Consider the following 27,077-nt stretch of genomic DNA (forward strand, 5'->3'; position numbering starts at 1 on the left):
AGAAGGAAATGGCAACCCACTCCAGTGTTCTTGCCTGGAGAATCCCAGGGATGGGGGAGCCTGGTGGGCTGCCATCTATGGGGTCGCACAGAGTCAGACATGACTGAAGCAACTTAGCAGCAGCAGCAGACACACCACACAGACACAGAATGCAGAATCTAATGGGAAGATGTGTACGCACATGTGTGTATGTGCATAGATAACTCAATGATAGTGGCCCTTTTTCTACCTTAGTAGTACCTATGAGTATTTTCACTTCAAGAGTAAATCTCCAACAAAAGACTCTGTAGAACTTGTAACTTAAAAAATGAGTTTAATTTGGAATTGCAAATACAGAAAAAAGAATTTCAGATGATGGGAAGAGCATATGAAAAAGCTTGCATGAAAAAGGACTGTTTAAAAAATTGAAAGCAACACCTGCATTACCTACCTCCAGGCTTCGTACATGGCGGGAAAAAACCCACAAACAGAAAACAAAACTCTATCCATTACACCCAATGTGAAATGGTGGTCATCTAATCCTTGTAACTGAACACATTCTTAACCAATACAGTGCCTTTGTGTGTTCTATAAGAGACAAAAAATAAATAATCTCTCTGCAGGCACTCTGAGATATACCAATGGCAGGACAGCAGGAAAGGCAATAGGATTTACATATTGTGCACAAAGAAAAACTGAAGCCACCGTGCAAAGCAAGGGTCACTGGAGCTTACAGTACAGGAGAACACAGAAAATCAGCGGCACGTTCACAGACACAGGGGCCACACGGCGGGCATGGAAGAAGCATCTGCTGAGACGCGGTCTTACATCAAGATGTTATGGAGAGAAAGCTGGGGGAAGGAATGGAAGGGATGAATTAAAAAAACAGGTAGGTTGAGATTCCAGAAAATGCTCAGGGGCCCTCCTGTAATGCAGCTAACTGTGTACAGGTGTCACCTGGCCCTCATCTCCTCAATCTGTGGGAACTGGGGCTTAGGTAACTGGTACAAGAAATATGATAAGATTGTGGCTGCTGCTATTGCTGTAACAAACTGTTCTTGACTCTGACCCAGGAGACTAGTGTCTTCTACCAGGATCCATGAACCCATAGGAGGCTAACTTGTTAGCCTGTGAGAGGCTAAGATCTCAGATCCTTTAAAGTTCTTGACAGAGGCGAGTAATGGAAAGGCATATGCTCTGTTCACAAAGAAATACAGATAATAAATAGCCTTAGAAGTCTGCACTTTTCATTACGTAACATGGAAAGATGTTCTAGTGATACAATTCCCTGGAATATAAATAAAGCATGATCAAGGCTGACTTGGGGCAGGAACTTGTACCAGCAATTCAGAGTTCTGATTAATAGGGACAGGGACCAAAAGTGGAAAGACTAGTTAAACAACACAGTAGGCAATGTGGTCCTATGAAAAATGATATATTCGGAATTCCCTGTCGATCCAGTGGTTAAGACTCAGTGCTTTCACTTCTGGGGCCCACATTCAATCCCTGGTTGGGGAACTAAGATCCCACGAGCCATGCAGCAGGGGCAAAAAAAAAAAAAAAAAAAAGATATATCTGAGGTTGGAGACAGACTCAATAAAAGAAATCTAGTAAAGGGTACCAAAGTTTAAGAAATTAATATTGATTAGAAGAAGAATCTCTCTTAGGACTTTTAAAAAGACTTCTTCAAACCAACAGATAAATGTGTTTTTTTTTTTTCTCCCACCATGTTGCTGCAAATGGCATTCTTTTGTTCTTTTTTATGACTGTAGTATTCCACTGGGAGTGGACTTGATGGGTGTCGTATTCCACTGTGCATACACCCTGCATCTTCTCTCTTGATTCGTCTGTTGGTGGGCATTTACTTTGTTTCCATGTGTTGGCTATTGTAAATAGGGCTCCTGTGAACATAGGGGTGCATGTATCTTTCCGAATTATAGTTTTGTCTGGATATATGCCCAGGAGTAGGATTGCTGGAGCATACGGTAATTCTATTTTTAGCTTACTGAGGAACTTCCATACTGTTTTCTATAGTGGCTGCACCAACTTACATACATGATGATAAATTTTCATCATTTCAAGTGTATGAAGACTTATGATGCTAGAAAAGAGAAAGGAGTACAGGACAAGAGGTCAACAGAGGCTTCCCAGGGGGTGCTAGTGGTAAATAACCCACCTGCCAATGCAGGTGATGCAAGAGACACGGGTTCAATCCCTGGGTCAGGAAGATCCCTGGAGAAGGAAATGGCAACCCACTCCAGTACTCTTGCCTGGAAAATTCCACGGACAGAGGAGCCTGGCAGGTTACAGTTTATGGGGTTGCAAAGAGTTGGACACAACTAAGTAACGAACACTTTCACTTCACAAAGAAAGAAATGTTAGTGGAGGTATTAAAATGAGTTCTATGTTAGATTAAAAAATTATAAGAATTTGGAATTTGGAATCTGAGAGACCAAGATTCAAATTCCAGGTTGGTCACTTAAAATAGTAATAGCGTCTACTAGTAACTGAGTATCATCTAGGTGCGTCGACTGCTGTTAAACACTGACAGCTAGTACTTCAAACACAAGTAATTTTCACAAAAAGTACAGGAGGTATGTACTACTTTATATAAGAAGAATGTGAGGATGAGAATTAAGTAAGAGGCTGAAGGACACAAAGTTGTTGAGGGGTGCAGTAAGAACTCCAGCCCAAGCCATTTAAAGACAAACCACAAACTCAATTTTCCAACTACCACATATAACCTATTTATCACTCATGAAATCCATTTACTGCACCATAACCCAGAGTTCAAACGAAGAAAAAAGAAAATATCAGTGAGCACTTTTCAGTGGAATTCTGGTTTCATATTATTTGTGAGGGTCTTAGGTCACCTTGCAGAACACAAAATTACTGGAAGTTACAGGACAAATGGAGTAGCTAAGAGCTAACTGTTGTTATAGCTGGATAATAGTTATATAAAGATTCATCTACTCTGTAGTTCTGTATATGTTAAGATTTTTACTTTTTTTTTTTTTTTCATTTTAAAGGGACTTCTAGAAATTCTATCAGGTCTCATTTCCATGTTTATTTCAGTCACTGACAGCAGACCAAACTTCCCCAGGTCTCACCCCAACACTGGCAGACTCTTCTTTCCATACTGCCCGGTACATTCCTTAATCTGACCCAGTCCTTTGTCCCTCCTCTCCCTTCTAAATCATCCTTCAGTGCCCTCTGGAATTCCTCCTGATTAACATTTTGCTTTTCTCAGCTACAGAATGAAACTTAGTTGGCTCCTTGAAAAAGACCTTTCTCCAGTAAGTTTCACTCAACTTGAAGCTATTTGTTTTTGAAGTTCTTTCATATCTTTGGGCCTGGTGAAAGGATTCCCTATTGTTTGACTGTTTCTCTGGCCAATGATTCTTATTCAGTCAATACCACTCCCTAAGAAGCAAGCAATTTTGTGGAGGAATTTCTGCTCATGTTGATAATTTTAAAATATATATTACTTGTTTATGGATCAGAAGCATGAAATGGATATCTTGCATAATTTAAAAATGTATAATTTGAAAAATTAGTCCCTCTAAGAAAGAACTGACTCACATTCCATCCAAACGTAGACTGTAATACTGAACAGCCATGCAGAAGAAAAATCTATTTGTAATTTAGTCAGTTCAGTTACTCAGCCATGTCCAACTCTCTGCGACCTCATGGACTGCAGCACGCCAGGCCTCCCTGTCCATCACCAGCTCCCAGAGTTTACTCAAACTCATGTCCATTGAGTCGGTGATGCCATCCAACCATCTCATCCTCTGTCGTCCGTTCTCCACCCGCCTTCAGTCTTTCCCAGCCTCAGGGTCTTTTCCAATGAGTCAGCTTTTCACATCAGGTGGCCAAACTTTTGGAGTTTCAGCTTCAGCATCAGTCCTTCCAATGAATGCTCAGGACTGATTTCCTTTAGGATGGACTGGTTGGATCTCCTTGCAGTCCAGGGGACTCTAAAGAGTTTTCTCCAACACCACAGTTCAAAAGTATCAATTCTTTGGTGCTCAGCTTTCTTTATAGTCCAGCTCTCACATCCATATATGACTACTGGAAAAACCACAGCTTTGAGACTTAGACGAACTTTTGCTGGCAAAGTAATGTCTATGCTTTTTAATATGCTGCCTAGGTTGGTCATTCTTCCAAGGAGCGTTTTTTAATTTCATGGCTGCAGTCACCATCTGCAGTGATCTTGGAGCACAAAAATTACCTGAGCCGAAACACGTTTTATGGGGGTGGGGGGAGGGTGTTGGGGGTAGAGGTTTCAGGATTTTAAATTACATGCGGATTTTTTCCCCAAAAGATAACTAACCTTTAAAAGCAGAGAATAAGATATTTCATTTTTGTTAATAATAATTTTTTTAAGTTGCTCAACATTTTGGAAAATGTCACTGGCAGCAAAGCTATTTGTGGTATTTGACTCACTAATAAAACACATTTTTATCAGTCCAAAAAAAGGTTTTTAAAATATCAAACATTTAGTAAGTTCAAAGACCAAAATAACTAAAGAAGACCCATTTCACAATAGCTTTTCACTACCAATTTTAAAAAGGAGATTCCCACAGAACTCAAGAATCCAGAAAAAAGCAACCAACGTATCATTTGCCTACTTTAAACACAACATGTATTAACTTATTTTTTCTTTCTTCACAATAACCTTTTTAAATGCTTTTAGTATATGGAGAGGGGCTTCCATGGCAACACTAATGGTAAAGAACCTGCTGACCAATGGGGGAGACAGAAGAGATGCAGGTTCGATCCCTGGGTCAGCAGGATCTCCTGGAGGAGCACATGGCAATCTACTCCAGTATTCTTGCTTGGAGAATCCCAGGGACAGAGGAGCCTGGAGGTTACAGTCCATACGGTCTCAAGCGTCTGACATGACTGAAGCGACTTGGCGTGCTTACATATATGGAGAAGAGATATATTCAGCAGAGCTTTGTACTTACATCAGTTAGAATTCTTGGACAGTAAAGGTATACCTAAGCACAACAATCATCACTCAGAGCTATTATTTTTCTGAAACTACGCACATTCAACTAAAGAAAGTACAATTTTTAAAAATGTCATATGCATTAAAAATTATTTAATTTTTAATACAATAAATGCCTAAGCCAAGTTTTGACACTTCCATAATTAGAATAAATTGTGTGGTCTACTATGTAGTTTTTGGAAAACCTAGTTAGAGACTGGAGAAGGCAATGGCGACCCACTCCAGTACTCTTGCCTGGAAAATCCCACGGACAGAGGAGCCTGGTAGGTTGCAGTCCCTGGGGTCGCTGAGTTGGACACGACTGAGTGACTTCACTTTCACTTTTCACTTTCATGCCTGGAGAAGGAAATGGCAACCCACTCCAGTGTTCTTGCCTGGAGAATCCCAGGGACAGGGGAGCCTGGTGGGCTGCCGTCTATGGGGTCGTGCAGAGTCGGACACGACTAAATCGACTTAGCAGCAGCAGCAGCTACAGACTGCTTCACATTCCTTTTTCTTATTTATTCCCTATCATAAGTGAGGAGTCTTACAAATGAATCGAGCAATTCATTCACCTCCAAACACTAGTTCATAAAATCGATTTAAAAATATTAGTTCCCTTAATTTTCAGAATCCCGCCCCAAAACGTAATACCATATTTTTCTTTCCAAATGCCTCAGTCTCTGTGATCTATGCACATCTGATCCTAATATAAGGAATCCATACAAATTCTTCACGTGTTCTAGTTTTTCAGTAAATTTTTGCACAATTACTTCTCTATAAGATGCTAAGACTAGGGAATAGCAGTACATTTTCATCATATGAATCAGAACAAGGAACATAATTACAACAGAACTAAACACCCAAGTAAGCTTAATTGTATCAATGTACCATAAATCATACAAATGTGGCTCTAAAAGCATGCTCATTTCCCTTCACATTTAGAAGAAAATCAATTAAGCAATCTAAGCAAAGCTTTTGGAAAAAAGAAATAACTACACAGCTCCAGGGGAGGGGAAAAAATTCTGTATTTGGGATCACACAATTATAAACCACGAATTTGGATAAGTGACTGTGTTCCCCAAAATGAAAGTTACTATGTCCAGGAACGGTATTAGGAGAGTTTAAAGACAGATTCCACTTGCTTTCTTCAGACAGACCATGCCAATCCTGCCAGCACCACTGCCGCTTTATCTGCCTCCCTCTTGGTAATACACTTTTTTCCATCCTCCATTAGTCCTGTATCTAGCATGTACTACTCTGTCATCACTCAACCTCTTCCTAGCTTTTCCTAGCCTTCCCACTCTGCTCCTAAGTCAAGAAATGGTTAACAAAAGAACCTTTACAGCACAGCAAAAAGAATACGGAAATAAGATCAAATTAATATAAGCATTTTTATGTAAAACGAACTAAGCAAAATAAACAACTGTGGTTCTCACATTAGGTAGCTGAAAAAGGTCACATCTATCTATAATACAATGACTGTAAACTGCTACAAACATGCACGTGCACACGTAGACACACACACACACACACACACACACATACACACACACACACATACACAGCCTCAAGCCAGAAAAAGTGGGGTAAATTAAAATGTATAAATTTTCAAGACTAATCATGAAACATCCTGATTAACTTTGTAAACTAGCAACCAATTTCATCTATCACACTGAATCAGTTATGCTGTCTAACAACTTGGTAACATACAACATAAATACTTTGAGTTCATGCATTTAAAAGCTGAATTTGCACCATTAGACTAAAAAAGCAATCTTACTTGTAAAGAACCTAAAAATATAATACTCTAAAAAACAGAAAATGAAAACAGAATTTCATTTTCCACAGTTTTAAAGTACCTTGCCCACCAACAGATTCTACACTGATACTATCAGACATGACTCAGGCAAGGACAATTCAACCATACTACCTCCTGCTGGGATCCCATCAGATCTCAGGGCTCAGCAGTTTCAAGGTCTTTGAAGAGCAACAACATTCATGATTAGAGAGGCAGCACTCTCATTTTCAGCAAACTCAACAAATAATAATAACAGCCTAAAAACTACAGTTACTTTTTAAACAGAAAATGACATTTTTTTTCTAATTACAAAATTAATGTACATTATAAGAAACTTTAAAATAGAGAAAAGAAAATAAAAATCACCCTTTATTTTAAAATAAACAACCATCATCACTTTGATACAGATCACTCTACTAGAACTTTTTTCTTTTTTAAACCCATAAATCTATAATTGTAGGCATCTTGTTTTGAGACTTAGTCATATCATGTGTGCATGCTAAGTCGCTTCAGTCATATCCAACTCTGCAACCCCACAGACCATAGCCTGCCAGCCTCCTCTGTCCAAGGAATTTCCCCAAGAAGAATACTGGAGTGGGATGCCATGACCTCCTCCAGGGGATCTTCCTGACCCGGGGATCTTCCTGACCCAGGCGTCTCCTGAGTTGGCAGCGGTATCTTTACCACTAGAGCCACCTGGGAATCCACCTCTTCATTTTCACAAAAATGTTAGTAGCTACAGAGTATGATATTAGATTATGAACACAGCATGATTTATTTAATCAGATCTGTGTGGTGGGACATACAAGCTAAATAGCCTTTCAAATAAATTTGTGTGCCCATCTCTAATTTTTATAGCTCTTTAAACATGCTGCCAAATTTTCCTGCAAGAATATTAAGGTTGTCTCACTGGCCTTCCCAGGTGGCCCAGTGGTAAAGAATCCCCTGCCAATGCTGGAGATGCTAGAGACAAGGGTTTGATCCCTGGGTCAGGAAGATCTAATGGAGTAGAAAATGGCCACCCACTTTAGTATTCTTGCCTGGAAAATTCCATGGACAGAGGAACTGGGCAGACTACAGTCCATGGGGTCACAAAGAGTTGGACACAACTGAACACACCGTTATTAAGATTGTTTTAACTCTCGCCGAACGTATTAGACAAATAATGGCTTCACTGAATCCCAGTTAGCAGGATGAACTTCTGTTCTCTTTTTAGTGGCTTTATGTAGTTCTTTACATATTTTCACTTTTTGTTACTGACACCCTCTCTCAATTTTTATTCTGGTTTATTCATTTCTTTAGTATTTCCAAAAGCTCTTCATATAATAAAATGGTAATCCTTGTCTAGCATATTGTCAATTTATTGTTCTAGCTCACCTTTTAATTGTTTAAGTTTTCCTTCTGGGATTTTCTTCCTGTGGTTTTATGTTAATAAAATGTTTTTCCCACTTTAAGACCTAGTAAACACATACTTTAATTTTTACCATCTCATTTTTAAACTTTTTCATCTCATATTTAATTTCTTGTACAGTGAGTCTGGATTCTAATAATTTTTTTTATAAGCAAGTGTTCTAGTCACAGACATGGATAACCCCCTCCTGCACTGGCAGGAGGCTGTATGAGTAACAGTTCTAGGTTCACCCTCTGGGGCTCTAAGCAATCCCTAACTCTGCACCACCAATTCAAAATGGCATCTTTGTATTTCTATATATGGCTATGTTTTAGCTTTCTATTATGTTCTACTGATCAATTTATGATAATGCCCAAATCACATTATTTTTATCATTAAAAGTTAATAGGATTAAGGGTTTCCCTGGTGGCTCAGACAGTAAAGAATCAAAGCTGGAGACCCAGGTTTGATCACTGGGTGGGGAAGATCCCCTAGAGAAGGAAATGGCCACCCACTCCAGTATTCTTGCCTGGGAAATCCCATGGACAAGAAGAGCCTGGCAGACTGCAGTCCCTGGGGTTGCAAAGAGTTGGACACGACTGAGTGACTAACACACACACACACTGTCTCTAGCAGTTTCCCTTCAATAGTATTCATTCTCAAAACTGGCCATTTCCAGACAGCAAATTCTCCTGGTAGAATAATTATTTCAATACATTTGAATTAATGTATAAATTATTTGGAGAAACCAAACAACATTAATTAGCTGTGTGATCTTATAAAATGGGAGCACTACAGGGCTGTGCAATGAGTTAGAACTAAGGAAATGAAAGTAGATAAGAATTGTGGACAGACGGCAAACAGCAGTGGGATCTGAATGAACTGAACCTGAAAAGCAGTAAGCAGTGGTAACACGACAACTTTTGGATTTCTAGTTCATGGTATCATTCTGGCACACAGATAATTTAGAAAGAGAAGAAATGATGAGAAGTTTGGTGTGGAGCATCTAAAATATTTGTAGCATATGTAAGAGGAAAGGAAGGACCAAGGGAGAAGTCAAAGGCTAAACCTTTTCTAAAAAGCGCAAGGGGAGGCTCTCAAGATGGCTCAAACGCAGATAAGTAAGACAATACAGGCAAATAAATATTAAAACAGTTCTGACTGAGGGTTCTCTAGCTTCTCTGAGAAGTAACTGTGTTTACCTGCTGACAAACATGGGTAAAAGTTAAGGACGAGGTAGTGGGATATAGGCTTCAAAGTTTAAAATACGTTCAGTTCAGTGGCTCAGTCACGTTCGACTCTTTGCGACCCCATGAATCACAGCACACCAGGCCTCACTGTCCATCACCAACTCCCGGAGTCCACCAAAACCCATGTCCATTGAGGCGGTGATGCCATCCAACATCTCACCCTCTCTCGTCCCCTTCTCCTCCTGCCCTCAATCTTTCCCAGCATCACGGTCTTTTCCAATGAGTCAGCTCTTCGCATCAGGTGGCCAAAGTACTGGAGTTTCAGCTTCAACATCAGTCCTTCCAATGAACACCCAGGACTGATCTCTTTTTTGCAGGAAAATATGAAACTGAGTTAAAAATACGTAAAGGATTTCCAGACAAGTACTGAGGGTCCAGCTCAGAAGGAAAACCCTAAGACTTCAAAAATGGCATCAATCTGTCATATCAGTTCAGTTTAGTTCAGTGGCTCAGTCGTGTCTGACTCTTTGCAACCCCATGAATTGCAGCATGCCAGGCCTCCCTGTCCATCACCATCTCCCGGAGTTCACTCAAACTCATGTCCATCAAGTCAGTGATGCCATCCAGCCATCTCATCCTCTGCCATCCCCTTCTCTTGTGCCCTCAATCCCTCCCAACATCAGAGTCTTTTCCAGTGAGTCAACTCTTCGCATGAGGTGGCCAAAGTACTGGAGTTTCAGCTTTGGCATCATTCCTTCCAAAGAACACCCAGCACTGTTCTCCTTTAGAATGGACTGGGTGGATCTCCTTGCAGTCCAAGGGACTCTCAAGAGTCTTCTCCAACACCACAGTTCAAAAGCATCAATTCTTCGGTGCTCAGCTTTCTTTATAGTCCAACTCTCACATCCATACATGACCACAGGAAAAACCATAGCCTTGACTAGATGGACCTTTGTTGGCAAAGTAATGTCTCTGCTTTTGAATATGCTATCTAGGGTGGTCGTAACTTTCCTTCCAAGGAGTAAGTGTCTTTTAATTTCATGGCTGCAGTCACAATCTGCAGTGATTTTGGAGCCCCCCAAAATAAAGTCTGACATTGTTTCCACTGTTTCCCCATCTATTTCACATGAAGTGATGGGACCAGATGCCATGATCTTATAGTTTTCTGAATGTTGAGCTTTAAGTCAACTTTTTCACTCTCCACTTTCACTTTCATCAAGAGGCTTTTGAGTTCTTCTTCACTTTCTGCCATAAGGGTGGTGTCATCTGCATATCTGAGGTGATTGATATTTCTCCTGGCAATCTTGATTCCAGCTTGTGCTTCTTCCAGTCCAGCGTTTCTCATGACATACTCTGCATAGAAGTTAAATAAGCAGGGTGACAATATACAGCCTTGACGAACTCCTTTTCCTATTTGGAACCTGTCTGTTGTTCCATGTCCAGTTCTAACTGTTGCTTCCTGACCTGCATACAGATTTCTTCAGAGGCAGGTCAGGTGGTCTGGTATTCCCAACTCTTTCAGAATTTCCCACAGTTTATTGTGATCCACACAGTCAAAGGCTCTGGCATAGTCAATAAAGCAGAAATAGATGTTTTTCTGGAACTCTCTTGCTTTTTCCATGATCCAGAGGATGTTGGCAATTTGATCTCTGGTTCCTCTGCCTTTTCTAAAACCAGCTTGAACATCTGGAGTTCACGGTTCATGTATTGCTGAAGCCTGGCTTGGAGAATTTCGAGCATTACTTTACTAGTGTGTGAGATGAGTGCAACTGTGCGGTAGTTTGAGCATTCTTTGGCATTGCCTTTCTTTGGGATTGGAATGAAAACTGACCTTTTCCAGTCCTGTGGCCACTGCTGAGTTTTCCAAATTTTCTGGCATATTGAGTGCAGCACTTTCACAGCATCATCTTTCAGGATTTGAAATAACTCAACTGGAATTCCATCACCCCCACTAGCTTTGTTTGTAGTGATGTTTTCTAAGGCCCACTTGACTTCACTTTCCAGGATGTCTGGCTCTAGGTGAGTGATCACACCATCATCATTATCTTGGTTGTGAAGATCTTTTTTGTACAGTTCTTCTGTGTATTTTTGCCACCTCTTCTTAATATCTTCTGTTTCTGTTAGGTATTTCTGTCCATACTATTTCTGTCCTTTATCGAGCCCATCTTTTCATGAAATGTTCCCTTGGTATCTCTAATTTTCTTGAAGAGATCTCTAGTCTTTCCCATTGTGTTGTTTTCCTCTATTTCTTTGCATTGATCGCTGAGGAAGACTTTCTTATCTTTCCTTGCTACTCTAGAATTCTGCATTCAGATGCTTATATCTTTCCTTTTCTCCTTTGCTTTTCGTGTCTCTTCTTTTCACAGATCAGCTGTTACTAATTTAAAGCTCATCACTGCTGCAAGTCCAATTCTACTGTATAAACTTAATTCATAAATATTTTCAGGAAGTTGTCTAATTTTTGGAATGAGTGAGGAGGAGGGTCTCTGCATATCCTTTAGCTGTTCAAACAGGTAACTCAGAAGCAAGTCTTATCCAACACATTATTTGTGCAATTATACTTGAACATAACAACTTTATTAATATCATCTTCTATCAATATCTGACATTCTCCCACTGGATTTTTTAAGTTACCAAACTTAGTAAGAAAGACTCCAGAATCATACTAGTTTTAGGTGAAAATTCTTTCTACAATCTTTATACTATACACTTTCTTTTATTAACTACAACCCAAGTCTCAACATAACTGCATTTGTTTTAATGATTAGTAATTCCAAGTACTAGGCTTTGGTATTTACACCACAAAAATTCCTCAACATGAGTCACACAAACAATGCTAGGAAAACAAACTAGGCAGTAAAATAAGGAGAGAGACTATCTTCAAAAGGAACTACAAAAAGAGAGACAAATACGTAAAGTATATTCTATCTTAAAAGTATCAACGATGGTTCTTAGTAAGTTTAGTGCTGAGGCTGGAAAAACAAACATCACGCTCTTAAAGCTCAGTAGTTCAAAAGCTATTGATTATACTCCCAGAGAAGCAATGAGTAATCAAAGAAAACACACAATGCAAAATACCTATATTTAGCTTTCAATAGATATACACCTTGTCTAAGATTTTCAGCTCACAACATACTTGGTTTAAATGAAAATAAAAATAGTGAAACCTGTGAACATTTCTTCTTCTTTTTTTATTTTAGAGATACATGTGAACATTTAGAGTATCCTGGTGGCTCAGATGATAAAGAATCTGCCTGCAATGAGGAGACCTGAGTTCAATCCCTGGGTTGGGAAGATCCCATGGAGAAGGGGATGGCAACCCACTCCTCTATTCTTGCCTGGAGAATCCCATGGACAGAGGAGCCTGGCAGGCTACAGTCCATGGGGTCCCTAAGAGTCAGACAATGACTAAGCGACTAACACTTTCACACTTTGAACATTTGATTGACGCTTATATTTTAAAAGTAATGTCACTTATGTCAATGCCATAATTTCTCTCTTTTTTTTTTTTAATTAAAAATCACTTTATTTCTGAAACCCTAGCTAGGGAGTAATTGGCTATGTGTATAAACAAGTTTTAGCAAAGGGTAGAAAGATGGAGATACTCAGCCTAGATGAAATTAGCTAAAGATCCAGGTGGCATATTTATGAACATGTCTTGTTTAACATGGGCTTCCCTGGTAGTGTTGGTGGTAAAGAATCCACCTGCCAATGCAAAAGACATGGGTTCATGTCTTTTTCCTACTCCAATAGTCTTGCCTGGAGAATTCCATGGACAGAGGAGCCTGGGATGTGCTACACTCCATGGGGTTGCAAAGACTTGGACACAACTGAGCACACAGCACACCCGTTTAATATACTCGAAAATATACGGTACAGCTTATTAGAGGTTCCAAATTTCTGTACTGGGATTCCCAGGTGGTTCAGTAGTAAAGAATTCACCTGCCAATGCAGGAGATGCAACAGACCCGGGTTCGATCCCTAAGTTGGGAAAATACCCTGGAGGAGGAAATGACAAGCCATTCCAGTATTCTTGCTTGGGAAATACGATGGACAGAGGAGCCTGGCAGGCTACAAACGGAGGGGTTGCAAAATGTTGGGCGCGACTGAGCACATTATCTGACTTAAGCACTCCAGTATTCACAACCTTTCCTCAGCTACATCCAATGATGCATGCGAGGCCATATGACCACTCTTCAACTTCCTGGACGTTTGGGCAATAATATATTTAATTAGTCTATGCTTCGGTTTTTTTAATCTTAATATGGGGATGACAATAATTATGTCCCATAAAATTTTAAGGATTAAAGGAAATAGGTTCACAAAAAGCTAAAAATTAGTGATGCACAAAGCAACATTACAACTTAGTAAATGTTTTATTATCATTATAACAACTCCCATCAGAGAACACTCAGATGTACAAGTAAACAAGCTGATAATAGCTAACTTTTATTGGAAATTTACAATGTACTAGGCACTATTTTAATACTTTATTTGGATTATTACATTTAATCCTCACAGGTACGTACTAGTACAGATTCCTTTGCTCAATGCTGTTTCAACTGGAATCGCTTTCTCCCTTCTCTTCTGTGTTAATCCAACCACAAGCATGGTAGGTGCTTTGTATTTACCAAATGAAACCTTGTCTAATTATTTCAAATGTAAAACATCAGATTATAAATTCTTAATTCCTTAATTTTTAACTCATTCTAGTTCTTGATTATATACACTATATATATATAGCTCTGGTGCCTTTTATGTTGGAAATTCTGCCTACTTAATTAAGTCTCAAAGTTTCCAAACTGCAGAGACCTCATCCAGTATTATTTCTGGATCTTTCAGCTTCTTGTCAGTAACACCTATATAATGGGAACATAATGAATATACATGCAAATTCCCTAAAATCTTTCCAAAGACTGTCCTACGGCTTCCCTGATGGCTCAGTGGTAAAGAAAGTATCTATCAAAGCAGGGGAGGCGAGTTTGATCCCTAGGTTGGGAAGATCCTCTGGCAAAGGAAATGGTAAACCACACCAGTATCCTTGCCTGGGAAATCCTATGGACGGAGGAGCCTGCTGGGCTACAGTCCATGGGGTAGTCCAACTCACGGAAGAGTTGGACTCAACTTAGCTACTAAACAACAAGAAAACTGGCCTATAAAATTTTTCAACAATTTTAACAGCATATTTATTCATTTTTATTCAAAAACATTCCTTCTGCTTAAAAATACATTTTGAAAAATCTGTAATCAGTTTGAAGTAACTTCTGATAATCACAGTCAATTTCATTACAGATTCTAACGAGAAACAGGATTTTCAAAACCTCGCTGTATACAGAATACTGTGAGAAACACTATGTAAATTCAGTAAAGACGCATTTCTTCAGCAATGAACAAGCAACACTTTCCTCTTACATAATGAATATGGATCATTCTCAGCGTCAAATCCCTTCTCTTGAAGAATGAAAACTAGTGATTAATAAATTCAGAGGACCCAAAACTAAAATGACTCTAAAAGGACTATCGGCAGAAGCCCTGAAACTTTTAAAATAAGTTATCTTACTAGCTTTTGTGAGTATGGGTATTTATAAAAACACTCAGAATTTCCTATAGTCAAACCACCTGTTGAAGTTTCAGGGGGCAGGGAGAAAAAAGATTATTCAATAGAACAGAAGGCAATCTAACACACGATGAGATTTCCCCAATGAAATTTGCTTCTCTGAGAATTCAGAAATGGAAAAACACAATGAAGAATAATTTGTATACATATTTGAACAAAAAAGAATGATAGAACCGAATCCTCTGAAAATGAACAATTGTCCTGGAATCCTCTTTTCTGCTTATAGAAACAAAGCCACCAAACACCTTCTCTGTTTCCTTTGGCCAGAATTTCCACCAATGGTCAGTACTATTAAAAAGTAACTAAATAAGGAAAGGTTATAGGAAAAGGGATCCTAGAGAAGAATATGGGGAGAGTTATAATTATGGTACAGGGTCCACATGTACAGCTAAAGCTCTGTACAGGTCCTACAAAGACAATGTAGCTTTTTGATGTGGCATCTATAAATCTCATTTTCAGTCCTCTCTCTCCTTCAGGAGCATTTGTCTAGCCCCATTAAGAAGCTTTACATTTCTGTTTAAATTTCCTTGTCAAACTACCGCTCAATTGCACTCATCTCACATGCTAGGAAAGTAACGCTCAAAATTCTCCAAGCCAGGCTTCAGCAATATGTGAACCGTGAATTTCCTGATGTTCAAGCTGGTTTTAGAAAAGGCAGAGGAACCAGAGATCAAATTGCCAACATCCGCTGGATCATCGAAAAAGCAAGAGAGTTTCAGAACAGCATCTATTTCTGCTTTATTGACTATGCCAGAGCCTTTGACTGTGTGGATCACAATAAACTGTGGGAAATTCTGAAAGAAATGGGAATGCCAGACTACCTGACCTGCCTCTTGAGAAATCTGTATGCAGGTCAGGAAGCAACAGTTAGAACTGGACATGGAACAACAGACAGGTTCCAAATAGGAAAAGGAGTTCGTCAAGGCTGTATATTGTCACCCTGCTTATTTAACTTCTATGCAGAGTACATCATGAGAAATGCTGGACTGGAAGAAGCACAAGCTGGAATCAAGACTGCCAGGAGAAATATCAATCACCTCAGATATGCAGATGACACCATCCTATGGCAGAAAGTGAAGAGGAACTCAAAAGCCTCTTGATGAAAGTAAAAGTGGAGAGTGAAAAAGTTGCCTTAAAGCTCAACATTCAGAAAACGAAGATCATGGCATCCCGTCCCATCACTTCATGTGAAATAGATGGGGAAACAGTGGAAACAGTGTCAGACTTTATTTTGGGGGGCTCCAAAATCACTGCAGATGGTGACTGCAGCCATGAAATTAAAAGACGCTTACTCCTTGGAAGGAAAGTTATGACCAACCTAGACAGCATATTCAAAAGCAGAGACATTATTTTGCCAACAAAGGTCCATCTAGTCAAGGCTATGGTTTTTCCTGTGGTCATGTATGGATGTGAGAATTGGACTGTGAAGAAGGCTGAGTGCCGAAGAATTGATGCTTTTGAACTGTGGTGTTGGAGAAGACTCTTGAGAGTCCCTTGGACTGCAAGGAGATCCAACCAGTCCATTCTGAAGGAGATCAGCCCTGGGATTTCTTTGGAAGGAATGATGCCAAAGCTGAAACTCCAGTACTTTGGCCACCTCATGCGAAGTGTTGACTCATTGGAAAAGACTCTGATGCTGGGAGGGATTGGGGGCAGGAGGAGAAGGGGATGACAGAGGATGAGATGGCTGGATGGCATCACTGACTCATTGGATGTGAGTCTGAGTGAACTCCGGGAGTTGGTGATGGACAGGGAGGCCTGGCGTGCTGTGATTCATGGGGTCACAAAGAGTCGGACACGACTGAGCGACTGAACTGAACTGACCTATCCCCTATGCATATCCTCTCATCCCCCAAATAGTCAATCTGAAAGCAATTTATCATATAAATCATTCATACTAATATATACTTCCGTTTTTAAGAACAGCTTCTCTCACAGAAAAATACAAAGTTTTGTCTATGTAAAAAAACTAAAACTGATCTTGAATCTAAGTTAGCACTTAATACAGAGGTGGGCATACTACAGGTACCTGAATACTAATAAATGAATGAGCAACTTCACAAGTAAACTAATCTACTTGAGCGTAGCATGCTCCCCACCCACCAAGCCTCTCTCTCCTTAGCACTCCCTTAGTCCTAACTCTTTTATGTCTCCCTCATCCCTTGGCCCCAAGACTCAAGGACTCAGTCCTAGTTGCTGTACCATCTTCCTTTATCCCGGGCTTCTAGTCATAACATGACCCAAGTAAGCAACCCAACCTGTATGACCAGGAGATTCCAATTTCTCAAGCTCTTTTATACTTTGGATACACATATCTTGGGTACGAAGAGGATACAGGAACTGGGAGAGAACTGAGCAGCCGGGAGTATATGAATGCAGCTTAAAGAAACTCAATCCTGGAATGGTTCGATAGGAAGGAATCCTGGATGAGAAATTATGAGTATATGTGTATGTGCATCTAAGAGTCGGAAGTTAGGGGAAATAACTGAACTGTATTGGCAGTGGCTAGAAAAAGAATCAATAAAAAGAGAACTAAACACTTAAACAAGTTTTGTCTAATTACCGTATTAGACAAACAGGTTCATTTTGCCTTAACTTTCATTAAATAACAAACTCTATTTGTGTCCTTAATTCTCAAGTATACTGATTATACAAAGTTGTTGCTGCTGCTAAGTCGCTTCAGTCGTGTCCAACTCTGTGCGACCCCATAGACAGCAGCCCACCAGGCTCCCCCGTCCCTGGGATTCTCCAGGCAAGAACACTGGAGTGGGGTGCCACTGCCTTCTCCATATACAAAGTTAGCTAAGTGCTATTTTTTAAATGTTTTTAGAGAGAACACTATTCATGCTAACGCAAATACAAAAATGACAAGAACATGACATTTATATAGCAACTATAAGCCAGGCACTGTTTGAAGTATTTTTCAGAGCATAAGTCTTTTAATTTAGACAACAACCCTGTAAGATAGAAACTATTATCATCCTTATTTTACACATTTGCAAGCAGTTAAGCAACTTGCAGAGGAACCTGGCAGGCTGCAATCCAGAGAGTCACAAAGAATTGGACATGACTGAGCACATATACACTCACAAGCAATTTGCCTCAAGTCACACACCTAACAAGTGAAGGAACTGCTACTTAAACACAAACAAGTTGGCTGCAGAACCTACGTTCTTAATCACTAGGCCGTATTTACTATTCTGTGTGACTGAGCTTGTTTCTTACTTTCACTGTTATAAAAAAGGGTCTCAAATACAGCAGGTATTTTATACAATGTTTACTAATAGGATTAAGAATGTCTAATGATTTAACCATGGGAATCTGAGTAACAACTCTTTCCTGAGCATTTTCAGGAATCATAAACATTCATTTATCTGAGATACTATAGGGTGAATGGCTGGGGAGCAGATGATCAGAAAAATATCTCACTGAATCTAAAGGTGCCATTGATTGAAAACACTGTTGCTGCTGTTCAGTCAGTTGTGTTCGATTCGGGGGACCCTATGGACTGCAGCCCACCAACTTTCCTATTTCCCAGAGCTTGCTCAAACTCATGTCCATTGAGTCGGCGGTGCCATCCGTCGCATCCTCTGGTGCCCCCTTTGCCTCCTGCCTCAATCCTTTCCAGCATCAAGGTCTTTTCCAATGAGTTAGCTCTTCAATTCAGGTGGCCAAAGTACTGGAGCTTCAGCTTCAGCATCATTTCTTCCAATGAATATTCAAGACTGATTTCCTTTAGGATTGACTGGTTTGATCTCCTTGCAGGGACTCTCAAGAGTCTTCTCCAGCACCACAGTTCAAAAGCATCAATTCTTCAGCGCTCAGCCTTCTTTATGGTCCAACTCTCACATCTATACATGACTACCGGGAAAAACCACAGCTCTGACTACATGGACCTTTGTCAGCAAAGTGACGTCTCTGTTTTTTAATATGCTCTCTAGGTTTGTCATAGCTTTTCTTCCAAGGAGCAAGCGTCTTTTAATTTCTTGGCTGTGGTCACCATCCACAATGATTTTGGAGCCCAAGAAAATAAAGCCTGTCACTGTTTTTACTGTTTCCCCATTTATTTGCCACAAAGCGATGGGACCAAATGCTGTGATCTTAGTTTTTTGAATGTTGAGTTTTAAGGCACCTTTTCTCTCTCTTGTTTCACCTTCATCAAGAGGCTCTTTAGTTCCTCTTCACTTTCTGTCATTAGGGTGCTGTCATCTACATACCTGAGGTTATTGCTATTTCTCCCAGCAATCTTGATTCCAGCCTGTACTTCATCCAGTCCGGTATTTCGCATGATGTACTCAGTACAGAAGTTAAATAAGGAGGGTGACAATATACAGCCCTGACGTACTCCTTTCTCAATTTTGAAACAGTCTGTTGCTCCACGTCTGGTTCTAATCAGTGTGTCCAGCTCTCTGTGACCCCCTGCACTGCAGCATGCAAGGCCTCCCTGTCCCTCACGAACTCCTGGAGCTTGCTTACACTCACATCCATTGAGTCAGTGATGCCATCTATTTGCCATAAAGTGATTGCCGGTTCTAATACCATTATTTTTATGTGCCACTGAGAAAGAAAATTTCACCAAACTATAATATACCATTATTTTAAAACATGTGAAGAGAAGCTAGAGCCATGTAATATTTTCAACTGTTAAGGAATATCAGAAAGAAAGCAATATTTAAATGTTTCATTAGGATCTTAACCATATGAGAAAAATTTCAATGCTACTGGACTGAATAACAGATACATAAACTAAGGTGGATCATTTTTGGTCTACTATTTGATTTGTGTCCATGTCTTCTTTATAAATACAGACTATTTAGTATAAAAACAAATATTAAGATAATAACGCTTAATCTCACACATCTGAATCAATGAACGTTGACAAACAATAGTTACTTATTATTTAGAAAGGAGAGCATTCCTTCAGTACAAATATGCTTATTATGTGGTTTCTTTTCTTTATAATTGAAATTTAAGATTGGTTTAAATTGCCAAAATCCCATATCATTGAGTTTCAGTTTATTTTACAAGGATCCAAAGTTCTTGAACTCATTGTCAGAAGAAATGAACCAGACTTTTATAATGAGACAGAAAACAAAATGTCTATAGTAAATGATAAGTTCATTTTGTCTTAATTCTGACATTTACTGAAAAATGTTCTTGCGTAGCCTACTTTCAAAGTCTTTTAAGGAATGATAATAATATGCCTTTCCCATTACATAGTTCAGATCAAATTATATGCCTAACAATTACAAGCATGAAGTATTCATTTACATACCTTCCTTCAGTGTTCAGAACGCATTTACTGTTCACCAAATCACTTACATAAAAGATTTAAATAGGACACTAGGTAACAAAAATTCCATTTCTCCTTGCCTTAGCTGTTTTCCTATTCCCTTTATCAAACAACTAGTATTTCAATATTGTCCTTTTACAGAAAGTTTAAAAAAACAACTTTTACTTACAACAATGATTAACTTTTAAAGTCTGTGAGCAGAGAGAGGAAGTTTTGTATATTTGTTACTTTGACTATAAATATATTTTCCCTTTAAGACTAGAAACCTAAAAGACAACTTATGTGAAGTCTAAATTGAGACCAGGATTTCACTTGAAAGTTAGATTTTAAATACACTTGAGTCTACACCCTCTATCTCTAATAAGCCTTAAATAGGGACGATGGTCCCCAAACAGCACACTAAGGTACAGTAAACCCACAAGCTCCAAGGGAAACAAATGCTTGTGCCATCTATGGAACACTGTATGAGCCACGAGCTCAAAAGAGTTCAGTTTCAAATTAGATCCTACTGCATTCCTTTACACGTACTCATTATCTTGCAAAACTAAGCCTCTGGAACTAAACAAAAATTTCTTAAAAGGAAAGAAAAAAATAATGGCCAAAACAAAAAATAAATGTGTAAAATGAAATGACAGAAGTTCCCATCTCATTTCATTCTACGTTTTAAGAAGTGGTCTAGTATTAATATAAGATGTATACATCCCATTAGAAAAAAATTTTGCTATTTAAGAATAAAATTATAGTATTTCTTGGGGTAAGTCCTTGGGAGTCCAGTGGTTAGGACTCTATGCTTCCACTGGAGGGGCCATGGGTTTGATCCCTAGTCAAGGAACTAAGATTCCACATGCAGTGCAGCTCGGCTGAAGTAAAAAAAAAAAAAAAAAAAATTTTCTTCAAAGAAAAAAGTAAAAGAATTCATATTCATTATTTAGTCGTTAGAACATAAATACTTAACCTGTTTAGACCTAACTACTAAGTATTAATAAATGGTGTGATTTGGTATTTCTTTGAAGGAATTACTGGCACACTAGGGGTGTGGTGAACTGAGAAAGTTTGGGAACCTTCTTGAGTCTAAAATGAAATGCCACTGGGACTGTCACTAATTTTTTTTTTTTCCTTAACCTTGCCTCTTGTTTTATTTATTGGGAAGAAGAGAGGTAGCAGAGGGTTATATGGATAAAACCTAGAAATCTCCCTCCTGCTTTATGTTGCTTCTTTCTAACAACCTTCAGACCCTTTAAAAGACGGTGGAATCCTTTTTTTCCTTTAAGTCCCTGAAATTGGGGGTGTCTCTTTTTTCCTACAAATCTAAAATAGGGTACATATCATCAATGACACAATCTGCTGCAGACCTCGGTTGGTGTCTCCTTAGATTACCACAGAGAATTAGATTTTATGTGTAGCCTAAGTATTTCCCCCTAAATAATAATATGTAAATCTAAAAAGGCAAAAGTTGATGACATTCTCTGTGGAGACTACCAATAAACTTAATGAAACATTAAATGACTATATTATCCTCAAAAGACCATATATAAAAGTTACCATGTAGGCTCTATTAACTCTATCTACAAATGTCTAAAATACTTCTCACCTTTTCAAAGAACATTCTCCATCCCTCCCTGTTGCTCAGCTGAAGTCCAGTTCTTGTCTACAGAGTTTAGCCCCTCTGCAGCTATCTCTGGAACAAAATACTCCTAAGCCTTCATTTGGGCTGCCACAAATTCATCTTCTTTTCTCCCTAATAGGGAAAACAACTACATAGTATTCTTATGATAAAGACTCAGCTTCTTCAACAAATTCACATGGGTCGTGGTAACAATAAACATAACATTGACAATGTCAATATTGTACAAAAGTTCTCCGAAGTATAATACTTTCAGAACCCTATTCTGACATAACAGTATGTTCATTATCCCAACAATAGTGTTCCTCTGAAAAATTTCAAGGCCCACAAAGCCCAATGTTGATCTGGTCATAGCAATTGAAAAGGCTTTTCAGTTGAACCAAGCTCAGGGTCTCAATTAAGAACAAGGGGTAGCAGTCAAGATCTGCTACCACTAACTTTAAGCAAGTTCCACTTCCTCCCAAGTACCAGTATTTTCAACCATAAGTAGGGTCATTTGTTTTTATAACCACATTGAAGAATATTCAAATGAAATTATGCTTATTAAGCACTTCATAATATGCTACTTATTATACAAACAAATGGATTCCTCATTCTTCCAAACATATACATGCAAATAGCAATGGAGCAAAAAAAAAAAACACAAGACAAATAATTCTCTCCTCATGGAATTCAGCTTCGATTGATAGTTGGGAAATATATATTTAATCCCAGCTCCCTTCCACTAAAATGACAATGAAGAAATGTTTAAAAACAAATTAGCACTTATCAACAAAAATTGAGACAAAAGAGACCTGACAGCTAAATTCTGGCTTTAAAATACAGATGAACTGCTTATTTCACAGAGCAGAAAAAGCTGAAATCTACATTTCAACCAGAAAAGGGAGGAAAAATTATACCAAGAAATTGGGGAAAAGATTTGGGAACTGAAAGTTCAGAAGTCCCTAAAGGCAAGGGAGAGGACTGGGCAAAACCAGGGGGAATGGTGAGAAGTCTGTTTAAGAGGGAGTTAGGACACCCCACTCCCTGTCCTCTTCAAGCAACTATCTTATCCCCATGGAAAAGGTTTACTCTACAAACACTCAAAATTTTCCAAGCCAGGCTTCAATAGGACGTGAACCATGAACTTCCAGATATTCTAGCTCGATTTAGAAAAGGCAGAGGAACCAAAGATCAAATTGCCAACATCCGCTGGATCATCGAAAAAGCAAGAGAGACCCCAGAAAAACATCTACTTCTCCTTTATTGACTACGCCAAAGCCTTTCATTGTGTGGATCACAGCAAACTGCGGAAAATTCTTAAAAGAGGTGGGAATACCAGACCACCTGCCTACTGAGATATCTGTATGCAGGTCAAGAAGCAACAGTTAGAACCAGACATGGAACAACAGACTGGTTCCAAATCGGGAAAGAAGTACATCAAGGCTGTATATTGTCACCCTGCTTATTTAACTTATATCAAAGTACATCATGCGAAATGTTGGGATGACTGAAGCACAAGCTGGAATCAAGATTGCTGGAAAAATATCAATAACCTTAGATGTGCAGACGACACCACCCTTATGGCAGAAAGTGAAGAAGAACTAAAGAGTCCTTTTGATGAAAGTGAAAGAGGAGAGTTAAAAAGTTGACTTAAAACTCAACATTCAGAAAACTAAGATCATGGCATCTGGTCCCATCAATTCATGGGAAATAGATGGGGAAACAGCGGTAACAGTGACAGGCTATTTTTTGGGCTCCAAAATCACTGCACATGGTGACTGCAGTCATGAAATTAAAAGACACCTGCTCCTTGGAAGAAAAGCTATGACCAACCTAGAGAGCATATTAAAAAGCAGAGACATTACTTTCCAACAAAGGTTCATCTAGTCAAAGCTATTGTTTTTCCAGTAGTCATGTGTGAATGTGAGAATTGGACTATAAATAAAGCTAAGCACTGAAGAATTGATGCTTTTGAACTGTGGTGTTGGAAAAGACTCTTGAGAGTCCTTTGGACTGCAAGGAGATCCAACTTGTCCATTGTAAAGGAAACCAGTCCTGAATATTCATTGGAAGGACTGATGCTGAAGCTGAAACTCCAATACTATGGCCACCTGATGCGAAGAACCGACTCACTGGAAAAGACCCTGATGCTGGGAAAGATTGAAGGTGGGAGATAGTTGGATGGCATCAACAACACGATGGACTTGAGTTTGAGCAGGCTCCAGGAGTTGCTGATGGACAGGGAAGCCTGGAGTGCTACAGTCCATGGGGTCACAAAGAGTTGGACACGACTAAGCAACTGAACTGAACTGAACAAACACTGAACCAAAGAAGCGCCTGACTCTAAGATATTAGTAATAGTCAAGGGTGGAGGTGAGGCAGGGATCCTGCTGAAACCAGTGAAAATCTACATATCAGTTCAGTTCAGTGGCTCAGTCGTGTCCGACTCTTTGAGACCCCATGAATCACAGCATGCCAGGCCACCCTGTCCATCACCAACTCCTGGAGTTCACTCAAACTCATGTCCATCGAGTCGGTGATGCCATCTTTGGCTGCAAAGAATGGAAAATCTACATATAAAATAGGGGTATTTCTAGTCTCCTTCCCCAAGTGAATATCTTAAAATATTTAAGTGAAAAAAGTATATTAAATATTCCCCGTATTTTGAGACTTAACAGATAGCTGTATGCAGTATTTATAATGGTTCCTGTTTCCCTGGTGGCTCAGGAAGTAAAGAATCTGCCTGTGATTCAGGAGACACAGGTTCAATCCCTGGGCTGGTAAGATCCCCTGGAGAAGGGAATGGCAATCCACTCCAGTATTCTTGCCTGGAAAATCCCATGGACAGAGGAGCCTGGCAGGCCATGGGGCCGCAAAGAATCAGACATGACTGGACAAGACTGAGCAACTTCACTTTCATGCACTGGAGAAGGAAATGGCAACCCACTCCAGTGTTCTTGCCTGGAGAATCCCAGGGACGGGGAAGCCTGGTGGGCTGCCATCTATGGGGTTGCACAGAATCAGACACGACTAAAGTGACTTAGCAGCAGCAGCAGAGCAACTAACACTGTTCACCAAAGAGCCATATTTCACTATTAAAAAAAAAAAGATTTATTATGTTCAAGTTTATATAGAAAGGGATAGAAACAAGAAAGAAAGGGAATTATATTCAGAGGCTAGATGATCATCTTGTCAGGGAAACTTCAGGCAATTAATAAAAGGTAAATCAATACAATTTTAAACAATCACAAAATGTTATATAATTGTTTTAATATACATTAGAAATAATATAGCTAGTTTACAGAACCTATAACTTCAAAACTATTATTGCTTATCTAAGGCCAAGTTTAAAAACTATTAAGTAACTATTAACTTAAGCACTTCGCAGAAACAGCAGATGTTATGTGAATGTCTAAACTTTGAGGCATACTACCGCAGAGACAATGACTAAACTGGATGGTAAATTAAGGCCAGGTAAACGAAAATTACTTCAAACTCCAAAGATGCCTTCAATTCTGATTCTAGGAATATTTTTAATGATATACTTTAGGAAGCAAAGTTTTCTGGAAGTACACTGACATAACACAGGTTAAACAAAGTGGTGCTTTTTCAGACACATTTTCCCAAGATACAGCATTAGATAAAAAGTATTCTTTGAGCTGTAGTAGCTTAAAGTTCTAAAAATTGGAAAATAGGTTACATGAATAAGAAAGCACTTAGATAAGGTAGGGGCTTCCGCGGTGGCTCAGATGATAAAGAATCTGCCTGCAATGCTGGAGACCTGGGTTCAATCCCTTGGTTGGGAAGATCCCCTGGAGAAGGGAACGGATACCCACTCCAATACTCTGGCCTGGAGAATTCCATGGACAGAGGAGCCTGGCAGGGGTCCATGGGGTTGCAAAGAGTCGGACATGACTGAGCAATTTTCACACTTTAGATAAGGTAGGAAAGAGGAAAACTGTAAATTAAATTAATAGAAACTACCAGCAATATGTGAACCGTGAACTTCCAGATGTTCAACCTGGTTTTAGAAAAGGCAGAGGAACCAGAGATCAAATTGCAAACATCTGCTGGATCATCGAAAAAGCAAGAGAGTTCCAGAAAAACATCTATTTCTGCTTTATTGACTATGCCAGAGCCTCTGACTGTGTGAATCACAGCAAATTGTGGTAAATTCTTAAAAGAGATAGGAATACCAGACCACCTGACCTGCCTACTGAGATATCTGTATGTAGGTCAAGAAGCAACAGTTAGAACTGGACATGGAACAACAGACTGGTTCCAAATAGGAAAAGGAGTACATCAAGGCTGTATATTATCACCCTACTTATTTAACTTATATGCAGAGTACATCATGAGAAACGCTGGGCTGGAGGAAGCACAAGCTGGAATCAAGACTGCCGGGAGAAATATCAATAACAGATATGCAGATGACACCACCCTTAAGGCAGAAAGTGAAGGACTAAAGAGCCTCTTGATGAAAGTGAAAGAGGAGAGTGAAAAAGTTGGCTTAAAGCTCAACATTCAGAAAACTAAGATCGTGGCATCTGGTCCCATCACTTCATGGCAAATAGAGGGGGAAACAGTGGAAACAAGTGGCTCACTTTATTTTTCTGGGCTCCAAAATCACTGCGGATGGTGACTGCAGCCATGATATTAAAAGATGTTTACTCCTTGGAAGGAAAGTTATGACCAACCTAGACAGCACATTAAAAAGCAGAGACATTATTTTGTGAACAAAGGTCCGTCTAGTCAAGGCTATGGTTTTTCCAGTAGTCATGCGTGGATGTGAGAGTTGGACTATAAAGAAAGCTGAGCACCGAAGAATTGATGCTTTTGAACTGTGGTGTTGGAGAAGACTCTTGAGAGTCCCTTGGACTGCAAGGAGATCCAACCAGTCCATCCTAAAGGAGACCACTCCTGGGTGTTCATTGGAAGGACTGATGTTGAAGCTGAAACTCCAATACTTAGGCCACCTGATGCGAAGAGTTGACTCATTTGAAAAGACCCTGATGCTGGGAAAGACTGAAGGTGGGAGGAGAAGGGGACGACAGAGGATGAGATGGTTGGATGGCATCACCAACTCAATGGACATGAGTTTGGGTAAACTCTGGGAGTTGGTGATGGACAGGGAGACCTGGCGTGCTGTGGTTCATGGGGTCACAAAGAGTCAGACACTTCTGAGTGAGTGAACTGAACGGAACCATT

General features: G+C 39.5%; 1 protein-coding gene across 1 annotated transcript in view; it reads right to left on the reverse strand.

Moving 5' to 3' along the window:
* Positions 1–27,077, reverse strand: part of PAWR (pro-apoptotic WT1 regulator) — a 128,091-nt gene that overhangs the window by 47,252 nt on the left and 53,762 nt on the right. The gene's annotated exons all lie outside the window — the stretch shown is intronic.

This window comes from Bos indicus, chromosome 5 (assembly GCF_029378745.1).
Source record: "Bos indicus isolate NIAB-ARS_2022 breed Sahiwal x Tharparkar chromosome 5, NIAB-ARS_B.indTharparkar_mat_pri_1.0, whole genome shotgun sequence".
NCBI classification, from domain to species: Eukaryota; Metazoa; Chordata; class Mammalia; order Artiodactyla; family Bovidae; genus Bos; species Bos indicus.